This window comes from Hypomesus nipponensis, chromosome 27 (genome assembly GCF_054491055.1).
Source record: "Hypomesus nipponensis isolate SF chromosome 27, ASM5449105v1, whole genome shotgun sequence".
Classification (NCBI taxonomy): Eukaryota; Metazoa; Chordata; class Actinopteri; order Osmeriformes; family Osmeridae; genus Hypomesus; species Hypomesus nipponensis.
In genome coordinates, this window is record NC_140387.1 from 350001 (window position 1) to 359989 (window position 9989).

Here is a 9989-nt window from a genome sequence, read left to right on the forward strand (position 1 = left end):
CTCCCCTCTCTCCTCCGAGTGACAGGTTTGTGAGTGACAGTGTCTGTCTGAGGACGAGGTTGTGACCCCTCCTGATGATTGTCTTTGTTTAAGAACAGCGACAGCGATCTCCAGAGGTGCTCCCTTCCTGGGTCCTCACACGTCCTCCCCCATTGTCCCCTGTCCCCCCCTCTCCCCTGTCCCCCCAGAGGGCTGGCAGAGTGCCACGGTGGCCAGCAGAGTGTCTGGAACCTTCTAGAAGACCGGGACGGAATCAATAGCTCACTAGAGTGGAAGGATGGGGAGCTGTGAGCCTTCATTTCTCACCTTGTCGTTCTGAAACCCAGCTAATGTTCCCTGCTGTCCGTGCGTGCTGGGCTGATATCTGATGTGTTGCCAGACTTGAGGATGTTGTCGTGGTTTAACCCTCCCTGTCAGTCGATAGAGATGGGGCTGGTCGCCGTGCTGGGCTTTGCTGTAGCTCAAGGCTGAGTAGCTTCCAGGAGACAAAAGGACAGTAAAGAACTTTGATAGGGACATGAGACGTGATAACGAGGTCTGTAGCATGTCCGTCCAAATGATCTCTACAAAGATTTCTACCTGCAGTCTGGATACATCATCAAGACATGCTGGGGATCCGCGTGGCTCAACAGCAGACCAGCTGGTCATGAGTTCAAATCCACAGTTTTGGCATTGGGCAAAAGCGTCCGCTAAGTGTATATATACAGTATACATATACAGTATAAATCTGATTTGGGTTTTGTAATGAACCAGCTCAATGTATTTCCCTCCGAGGTGTGGATCCAGCCATGAGAACGCAGCTGGTCGTATCAGACCCATCAGAGGCAGAGGGATAAGAGCTGATGAGAAGCAGACGGGTATTTATACCCAGGATCCACTTCTGTCCTCCGACCGAGATAATGAAGATGTTCTCAGAGCAAACATCCCAACAGCACCATGCCAACACACTCATCTACGTGTGTGTCTGTTCCTGTGTGTGTGTGTGTGTGTGTGTGTCTGTTCCTGTGTGTGTGTGTGTGTCTATTCCTGTGTGTGTGTGTGTGTCTGTTCCTGTGTGTGTGTGTGTCTGTTCCTGTGTGTGTGTGTGTCTGTTCCTGTGTGTGTGTGTGTCTGTTCCTGTGTGTGTGTGTGTCTGTTCCTGTGTGTGTGTGTGTCTATTCCTGTGTGTGTGTGTGTCTGTTCCTGTGTGTGTGTGTGTCTGTTCCTGTGTGTGTGTGTGTCTGTTCCTGTGTGTGTGTGTGTCTGTTCCTGTGTGTGTGTGTGTCTGTTCCTGTGTGTGTGAGATAGAAGGCCTGAGAGAGTGTGTGTGTGAGAGAGAGAGAGAGAGAGAGAGTGTGAGTGTGTGAGAGAGAGAATGTGTGAGTCTGTGTGTGTGTGTGTGATAGTGTGTGTGGGCCTGCCAGCCAGCTCATTTCTCCAGCCTGTGTGTCTGTGTGGAAGCTACTTTGTTAAGTACTTGTTAAGTGTGTTATTCTAAACACACAAACATTGCCCTGGTGATGGTCCACTTTTAGAGGAGGAGGGTGGGGGAGAGAGTGTGTGTATGGGGGGGGGGCAAACACAATGATTTACCACTTGGGTACTTTGATCACAAGGGAAGCATTAATCATGCGCCCTGGAGGCCTTGTGTGTGTGTGTGTGACAGGGATCTTATGATCTGTTTTCAGGGTTTCCAGGGTTGGCCACAGGGAAAATGCCCACAGTAATACTGACCACAGTGATAATGACCATAGGCATACCGGCCACAAGGATAATGACCACAATAATACTCACAACAGTGATCATTATTACAGTGATGAACCCATTCAGACCACCATCACCCAGACCCACAGAGACCAGCAGCTAAGAGGGAGAGCAAGCATTGAAAGAGAGTACTGCTTGACCTTGACCTGGGGTGTGTGTGTGGTTCAGGGCCCCCCCCCCGCCCACTTCACTGTGTTTACATTCTGTGAGAGTCTTTATCTCTTGAGGCCCTGGGGTTCCTCTGGGTTTATACACCACACACACACACACACACACACACACACCTATCTATCAGAGTTGGTGTCTACTAGTCCATCAATCAGCCATCCTCTGTCCAGACTGAGCCATCCATCTAGATAGGAGCCCAGCTCAGACAGGTCTCCCCTGTGCTGTTTCTGTCACCTGTCAAGTGTTAGCCTAGCATGCTAATGCTAACCCTTCAGGCTGCTGACTGGACAGACAGCACTCCACGTTAGATGTTACTTTGCATGGAAATGCAATAACATATTTTTATAAGATAAAAGAAGACCAAAGGTCTAACCCTAACCCTTTTACGGGAAAGGGATGTTGCTGCGAGCAGGACCAGTTAACAGCACATGAGCCCAGACACGTCTGTCAGAGCAAACCTGCCCTCGGCCCCTCTGTCATGGAGCGAGAGCTGCAGACCACTCACACTTGTCATGACCAAGGGCTTGTTTGTTTTATTAGAGAGACAGAGAATAGGACCACCAACACGACCCCCCCCCCACACACACACACACACACACACACACACCAGTCTGGGAAAAACGCTTCTCTGTGAGGGTGATCTGAACTAAGCTGTTACAAACCCAAACAAGGTGTCAGAGATAAGAGCAGGGCTGTGTTAGATAAGACCACTGATGACCATCTGAAACCACCTCCAGCACCTAACCCTAACCACTGATGACCATCTGAAACCAGCTCCAGGACCTCACCCTAACCCTAACCAGCTCCAGCACCTCACCCTAACCAGCTCTAGCACCTCACCCTAACCACCTCCAGCACCTCACCCTAACCCTAACCCAGCCAGAAAGAACAGGGCTTAGCTTAGTGGTTAGAGCATTTCCAGCGATCAGGATATCACAGGTTTAAATCCCCCACTCCACGTTCCTCTACATAAAAGCGTTGCTGAATGAAATAACACAGAACAGCCTCCAACTGGCTGGGTCTGAAACACGTCCTTTAACCTTCAGCTGTTCAGCTGGAAGTTCGTCTTTGGGGCGGAGATAAACGAGGATGTTTCTGAAGAAGGAGATCAAACTGAGAGGTCTTCTTGTGAACCGTCTCTCCTATCGTGGCTCTCCTCCTCCCAACCCACGCTCACCTCACACCAGCACACCTCCAGCCCTGGACAACTCTGCAGGCACACACACACACACACACGCACACACATGCTAACCAAGAGTCCGTAGGAGCCCAGAATACACTCACTCTACCTCCACACACACACACACACACACACACATACAAACCTACTCTCTAACCCAGACCCCAGAAGACCATAGAGTAGAAGAGGTGTCTGGTAGGAGACCAGTGAGATATCGAGTGTTGGAAGGGGGGGGGGCTGCCGGAGGGGGCGGGCTGTGTATTGGGGGCTGCATGGAGGTGAGCTCCAGCCAGGCCTGATGTTTCTGTGCAGGGCCAGAGAGGAGCTCTCTCTCAGGGGTTTTATTGATGGCATCAAGTCACACGTTGGTGGAGCGGGGGGGCTGGGAGGGGGAAGAGAGGGCCTCCAGCCCCCCGAGCCCCTCAGCCCCCCCAGCTTCCAGCCTCCAGCCCCCCAGCCTCCAGCCTCCAGCCCCCCAGCCTCCAGCCTCCAGCCCACCAGTCCCCATTTAGGGAGATCAATACCACCAACAAGCCCCAGCCTCTCTGGAGACCTGCAGCTGTTGACTGGTCTGGTGCTGGAACAGACAGTCCTCATACGGTCCACTCTGCTCTTCTATGACACTCTCTCACACACACACATGTACCCGGGTGCACGCACATACTCACACACGTGTAAAAACACATTCACTTCCTTTTATTGTTTGCAGAATCTCATATGACTGTGTTCCAGTTCAAAACACATGCTAACACTTCTAATGCTAGCAGTACTAATGCTAACACGTCAAATGCTAACACTTCTAATGCTAGCAGTACTAATGCTAGCACTTCTAATGCTAACTTTACTAATGCTAACACTTCTAATGCTAACATTGCTAATGCTAACACTACTAAGTGTTCCTCAGACGTCCTGACCTGAGGAGACCTAAACAGCCCGAGGAGAGGGACTTGGAGGCCCTGGACCCCACACTGCTGCCCCCCAGACATACAGACATATTGACCATATCTGGGCTCTGGTGCTGGGGGGTCGGGGGGGTCGTCTAGGGCTGAACCCTCGCCTCCTCTCCCCATGGGGCCCTGCCCCCCAAGCAGGCCCCTGATCGACCCCCCCCTCCCCTGTGGAGCTGCTTCCAGACAGCTGTATCTCCTAACCCCACGCCATGTTCTACAGGCCCTGCCAGGGAGACAAGCCCTACCTGCCTCTCTTGCCCCCCCAGGCCCTCTGGCCCCCAGGCTCCCTGCCCCCCGGCCTCTGCCCCCCTGCCCCCACGCTGGCCTCAGATTAGACACGATCAGCGCTCATGGCCTCTCCCTCCAGGGGAGAGCTTCCCGATACGAGGATCCAGGATCGAATTCCCCCCAACCCTCCCCCACACACACACATAGTCACCGGGTTCAGAGTAGGTTAGCGTGTGTGTGTCTGTGTGTGTGTGTGTCTGTGTGTGTGTGTCTGTGTGTGTGTCTGTGTGTGTGTGTGTCTGTTTGTGTGTCTGTGTGTGTGTCTGTGTGTGTGTGTGTCTGTGTGTGTGTGTGTGCGTGTCTGTGCATCAGGATGGCTGACAGGACCAACGTCCACTAGACAGGAAGAGGAGGGGGAGGAAGAGGAGGGGGAGGAAGAGGAGGGGTTAGGGTTAGTCTCCTCCACACACAGTCAGTAATAGTAAGGTGTTCATTCAGCAGCGGCTTGTATCCATGGCGATGTGCAGGGGGAGCGGTGTGAGCTACCTCAGAGGGGGGGGCTTCACTTCCACAGACCAGGAGAGAGAGAGGAGAGAGAGACATAGGGAGAGACAGAGACAGAGAGAGACATAGGGAGAGACAGAGAGAGAGACAGGAGAGAGAGAGGAGAGAGAGAGGAGAGAGAGACATAGGGAGAGACAGAGACAGAGAGAGACATAGGGAGAGACAGAGAGAGAGAGAGGAGAGAGAGAGGAGAGAGAGGAGAGAGACATAGGGAGAGACAGAGAGAGAGAGAGAGGAGAGAGACATAGGCAGAGACAGAGAGACAGGAGAGAGACAGGAGAGAGAGAGGAGAGAGAGACATAGGGAGAGTCAGAGAGACAGGAGAAAGAGAGGAGAGAGAGATATAGGGAGAGACAGAGAGACAGGAGAGAGAGATACATAGGGAGAGAGACAGGAGAGAGAGAGACATAGGGAGAGACAGAGAGACAGGAGAGAGAGAGGAGAGAGAGAGACATTGGGAGGAGAGAGAGACAGGAGAGAGAGGAGAGAGAGAGACATAGGGAGGAGAGAGAGACAGGAGAGAGAGGAGAAAGAGATGAGAGAGAGACATAGGGAGGGACAGAGAGAGAGGAGAGAGAGAGGAGAGAGAGACAGGAGAGAGAGAGAAACATAGGGAGGAGAGAGACATAGGGAGGAAAGAGAGACAGGAGAGAGAGGAGAGAAGGGGGAGGGGGAGGGAGACATAGGGAGGAGAGAGAGAGAGAGTAAGAAAGGGGGAGACAGAGAGGGGGGAGAGAGAGAGAGAGAGAGAGAGAGAGAGAGAGAGAGAGAGAGAGAGAGAGAGAGAGAGAGAGAGAGAGAGAGAGAGAGAGAGAGAAAGAGAGAGCAGGAGAGAGAGGCGGAAAGAGAGAGCAGGAGAGAGAGGCGGAGAGAGATAGGGAAAGAGAGAGCAGGAGAGAGAGGCGGAGAGAGAGAGCAAGAGAGAGAGAGAGGGAGCCAGGGTGTCTTATCAGTAATAATGATGAGCAGCTGGATACCATTTTCCCACTCTCTTCTCCTGACAAGGACGAACGAGAGCTGTGCTACGCTAGCCATGCGTCCACATCTGACAGGAGCACCGGCCCACGACACAGCCTCTCTCTCCCGTTATCTCTAAGTCCAACTGCTCCCATTCTCTGGGTACCCTGTAAAAAATGACATGTCACGGTTTCTTCTCCTGAGATGAAAGCATCTTTGGATTGAAGTAATGACTCATGTCGACTGTAATTGAAAAAGAGTCGTCGTTTTAGATGTCAGTGAGTTGATGATGAATTGAGGCGTATCAATGTTGTCATTGCTCATGTAAACTTCTTACAGTCTGGTTGGACGTGACTGTTGTTACAGTATGAAGTTTCAGTCCATCATTCTGAGAAAAGCTGACTAATGAGCGGAGAGGTTTAGGCTCAGAGGATCTGATCATAGAAGCTTCATTGAGGAGCAGATGGTGTAAGTCTATCAACAGTGTTATTTGTGGTGGTGAACACAAGTTTCCCTGCACACACACACACACACACACAGATTCCTCATGCTGAAAACCCCTCTCCCTCCTCCCCCTGGTCTCCCCTCTCCCTCCTCCCCCTGGTCTCCCCTCTCCCTCCTCCCCCTGGTCTCCCCTCTCCCTCCTCCCCCTGGTCTCCCCTCTCCCTCCTCCCCCTGGTCTCCCCTCTCCCTCCTCCCCCTGGTCTCCCCTCTCCCTCCTCCCCCTGGTCTCCCCTCTCCCTCCTCCCCCTGGTCTCCCCTCTCCCTCCTCCCCTCGTCTCCCCTCTCCCTCCCCCCCCTCGTCTCCCAGATTTCACTCCCCCAAGGCCTCATGTCTTTTCACACACAGACCAGTAAGCAACACTGAGAAGACACACACACACCGTGTACTCCCCCCCGTAGTGAGGCAGCAACCTGGCTCCTGTTCTCAGGCGCAGCTCAACATCTCCCCCACCCTCCTTCACGCTCCCTCACTCTCCCTCATGCTCCCTCAGCACCAAAACACTCTGGTTCTCCCCCTCTCAACACCCTGCCTCCCCCCACCTGCCTCCCCCCGGGCCATAGCCAGAGCTGGTGCAGAAAGACTGGAGTGTGAGGGGTGGGGGAGTGGAGGGGTGGAGGAGTGGAGGGGTGGAGGGGTGGAGGAGTGGAGGAGTGGAGGGGTGGAGGGGTGGAGGGGTGGAGGGGTGGAGGAGTGGAGGAGTGGAGGGGTGGAGGGGTGGAGGGGTGGAGGAGTGGAGGGGTGGAGGAGTGGAGGGGTGGAGGGGTGGAGGGGTGGGGGAGTGGAGGGGTGGAGGAGTGGAGGGGTGGGGGAGTGGAGGGGTGGAGGAGTGGAGGGGTGGAGGGGTGGAGGGGTGGAGGAGTGGAGGGGTGGAGGAGTGGAGGGGTGGAGGGGTGGAGGGGTGGAGGAGTGGAGGGGTGGAGGAGTGGAGGGGTGGAGGGGTGGAGGGGTGGGGGAGTGGAGGGGTGGAGGAGTGGAGGGGTGGGGGAGTGGAGGGGTGGAGGAGTGGAGGGGTGGAGGGGTGGAGGGGTGGAGGAGTGGAGGGGTGGAGGGGTGGAGGGGTGGAGGAGTGGAGGGGTGGAGGGGTGGAGGAGAGGAGGGGTGGAGGGGTGGAGGAGAGGAGGGAAGGAGAAGAGTGTAGGCGGAAAGGAGGGCAGGAGGAGAGGGCAGGAGGAGAAGAGTGTAGGAGGAGAGGAGGGCAGGAGGAGAGGAGGGGAGGAGAAGAGTATAGAAGGAGAGGAGGGCAGGAGAAGAATGTAGGGGGAGAGGAGGGCAGGAGGAGAGGAGGGCAGAAGGGCTCCATCTGTACCTGCAGGGTCTACATGGCCAGCAGATGCTGCAGTCCCATCACAGTGATGCATGTCTGCGTTGATACGCTGGACGTCTTTACATGAACCACAATATGTGTTCTCTGATGGAGGGCCCTCCAAACCTCCAACCCTTCAGCCCTCCAACCCTTCAGCCGTCCAACCCTTCAGCCCTCCAACCCTTCAGCCCTCCAACCCTTCAGCCCTCCAGCCCTCCTCCTGTACAAACTCTCTGAGCCCTCTTAACCCTAGAGAGAGGAGACAGAGAGTCCTGTGCTTGCATCCAGGTATGGACCACCACCCAGTGTCCGCGTGGATCCAAGCCCAGATCAGAGCCTCTCGGCTGGGCTTCCCTGTGAGCATACAGCCCTGGGTGGGTCAGCGCAGGGCTGATCCTCCGTCTCCACAGATAGCGACTCTGACCCCGTGGCCCTAGTGTCTGCGCTGCGGCGGGGAACAGAGGCTCCTCTCTGACAGAGGCCCCAAGCAGTCAGCCTCGGCCCTAACTTCACTTTCAAAGCAGATGTGTGATTCCTCGTCAGCCAGATGAATCTGTCTCCCCTCCCTCTCTCCTCGCTCTTCCCCTCCCTCCCTCCGTCCCTCCCTCCCTCTCAGAGCTCTCATCCATCTTAGCAGAGCTGCGTTTCACTACATCTTAATAAAGTAATCCGCTCCCTCGTTTTTCTTCCAGGAGGAATGCTCTTGTTCTCGTCTCTTCTCTGTCATCCTCTGTGCTCACATGACTGCTTGTTTTGCTTGCGGACTGGAGGTTGGTCGGGGCCGTGACTCATCATTATTCTTGCCTGACTAAGCTGTTTGATTTCTTTTTATAGAACGCGATAGCAGGGTATCGGAGGTCATACTGAGGGGAATTCTGCATCCGTATCGACACATGCAAATTCCAGAGTCTTGAATGTAAACACTTGTTACATCCAGGGGGAGGCTCTGTACTCATCACATTCAACATATTCAAGTACAGATTCTTCTTTCTCCTCTTGTATCTAATCGTCTCCCTCCAGGTTTGGCTGAGCCATACACTCATAATCTAAACAAGTGAGCTCTGTACCAGCAGAGGGCTTCATGAATCATTCAGACTCTCAGGTCGTTAGACATCCACTCGGTCCCCCCTCAAACACATCGCTCAGCCTTCATCCTCCAACTGTGATAACTGGAGCAGTGGCCAAAGGTTCGCGCCCGGCGCTTTGAAAGGCTGACCCGTTCTTCAAATGTTTAAAGAGCCTCTTGCATCATCAGACCTCGCCCACACATGGATGTTTGGGTGAGTTGTGGGGCGAGGGGGGGCGGGATCTCCCTATGCATCATGCGTGCGGCCAGCCGGACGGCGGGAGGATGAGGGTGGGGGTGGGGGTGGTCTGGGTCGGCCTAACTCTCTGGGAGGATAAGGCTCCGTAGGCAGGTGGGGTCTGGGGGTCAGAGGTTGCATCACTCACATCAAAGCAGAGGTCAGAGGTCAGTCTGCTGGGCATGGTTCAGAGAGGGGGGCGGGAGGGGGAGGAAGGGAGGGGGAGAGAGACAGAGAAGGATGAGGGAGGGAGGGGTTGTGGAAGAAAGCAGGGAGGGAGGGGGAGGAAGGGAGGGAGGGAAGGGGAAGAATGGAGGGAGGGGGAGTGGGGCCTTGGTGAGGGGCTGGCGGAGGGAGAAAGGGGGGTTAGAGGAGGTTAGAGGAGGTTAGAGAGAGGAGAAGAAAGAGGGAGACTGGGGGAGAGGGAGACAGACAGACAACTCTATCATGTCCCAAGTTCCTTTGAAGGTAAAGATTCATCCCAAACCAAGCGTATCTCAGATGAGACTCTGTGAATTGTCAAGAAGAATCCCCCTCATGTTGTCTATCAGCGTTGCATGTTTACACATCAACATGCGCAGGGCTGTACTAATCAATGCAACCGCAGTGAGGACGGGTGGCATTCCTGGCAGAGATAAAGAGTCCAGTCTGACTCACCAGACAAACTTCCAGTTCCCACACGATGTCCGAGTTCAGGGCGGCAGGGAATCCCATATCAGTTGGAGAAGAGGCTCACCACTGATTGATATTTCCATGCAGGAATGTGAAATAATTTTCTCTATCCTCCTCAAGGAGAGGAATTCTGAACGACTGATTAATAAAACCCCCAAGATAATGTTTCCCATAATCCCTTCCTGGTTGCTCCATCTTCAGAGAGCCCGAGGTCTTGTGCATCTTCCCAGCCCACGGCTTCACGTTACTCCCACAGAAACTAACTAACTATCTGCAGCCCAGAATACAGTCTTGTAAACTGTTTGTTTCATAATGATTGGCTGAAGTGGATGTTCCCCTTGTCTCCAGGGAGACAGACCAAGCAGCAACAACCTTGTCTTGGTTCTCATAAGAGACAACGCCTGCACTTTGTTGA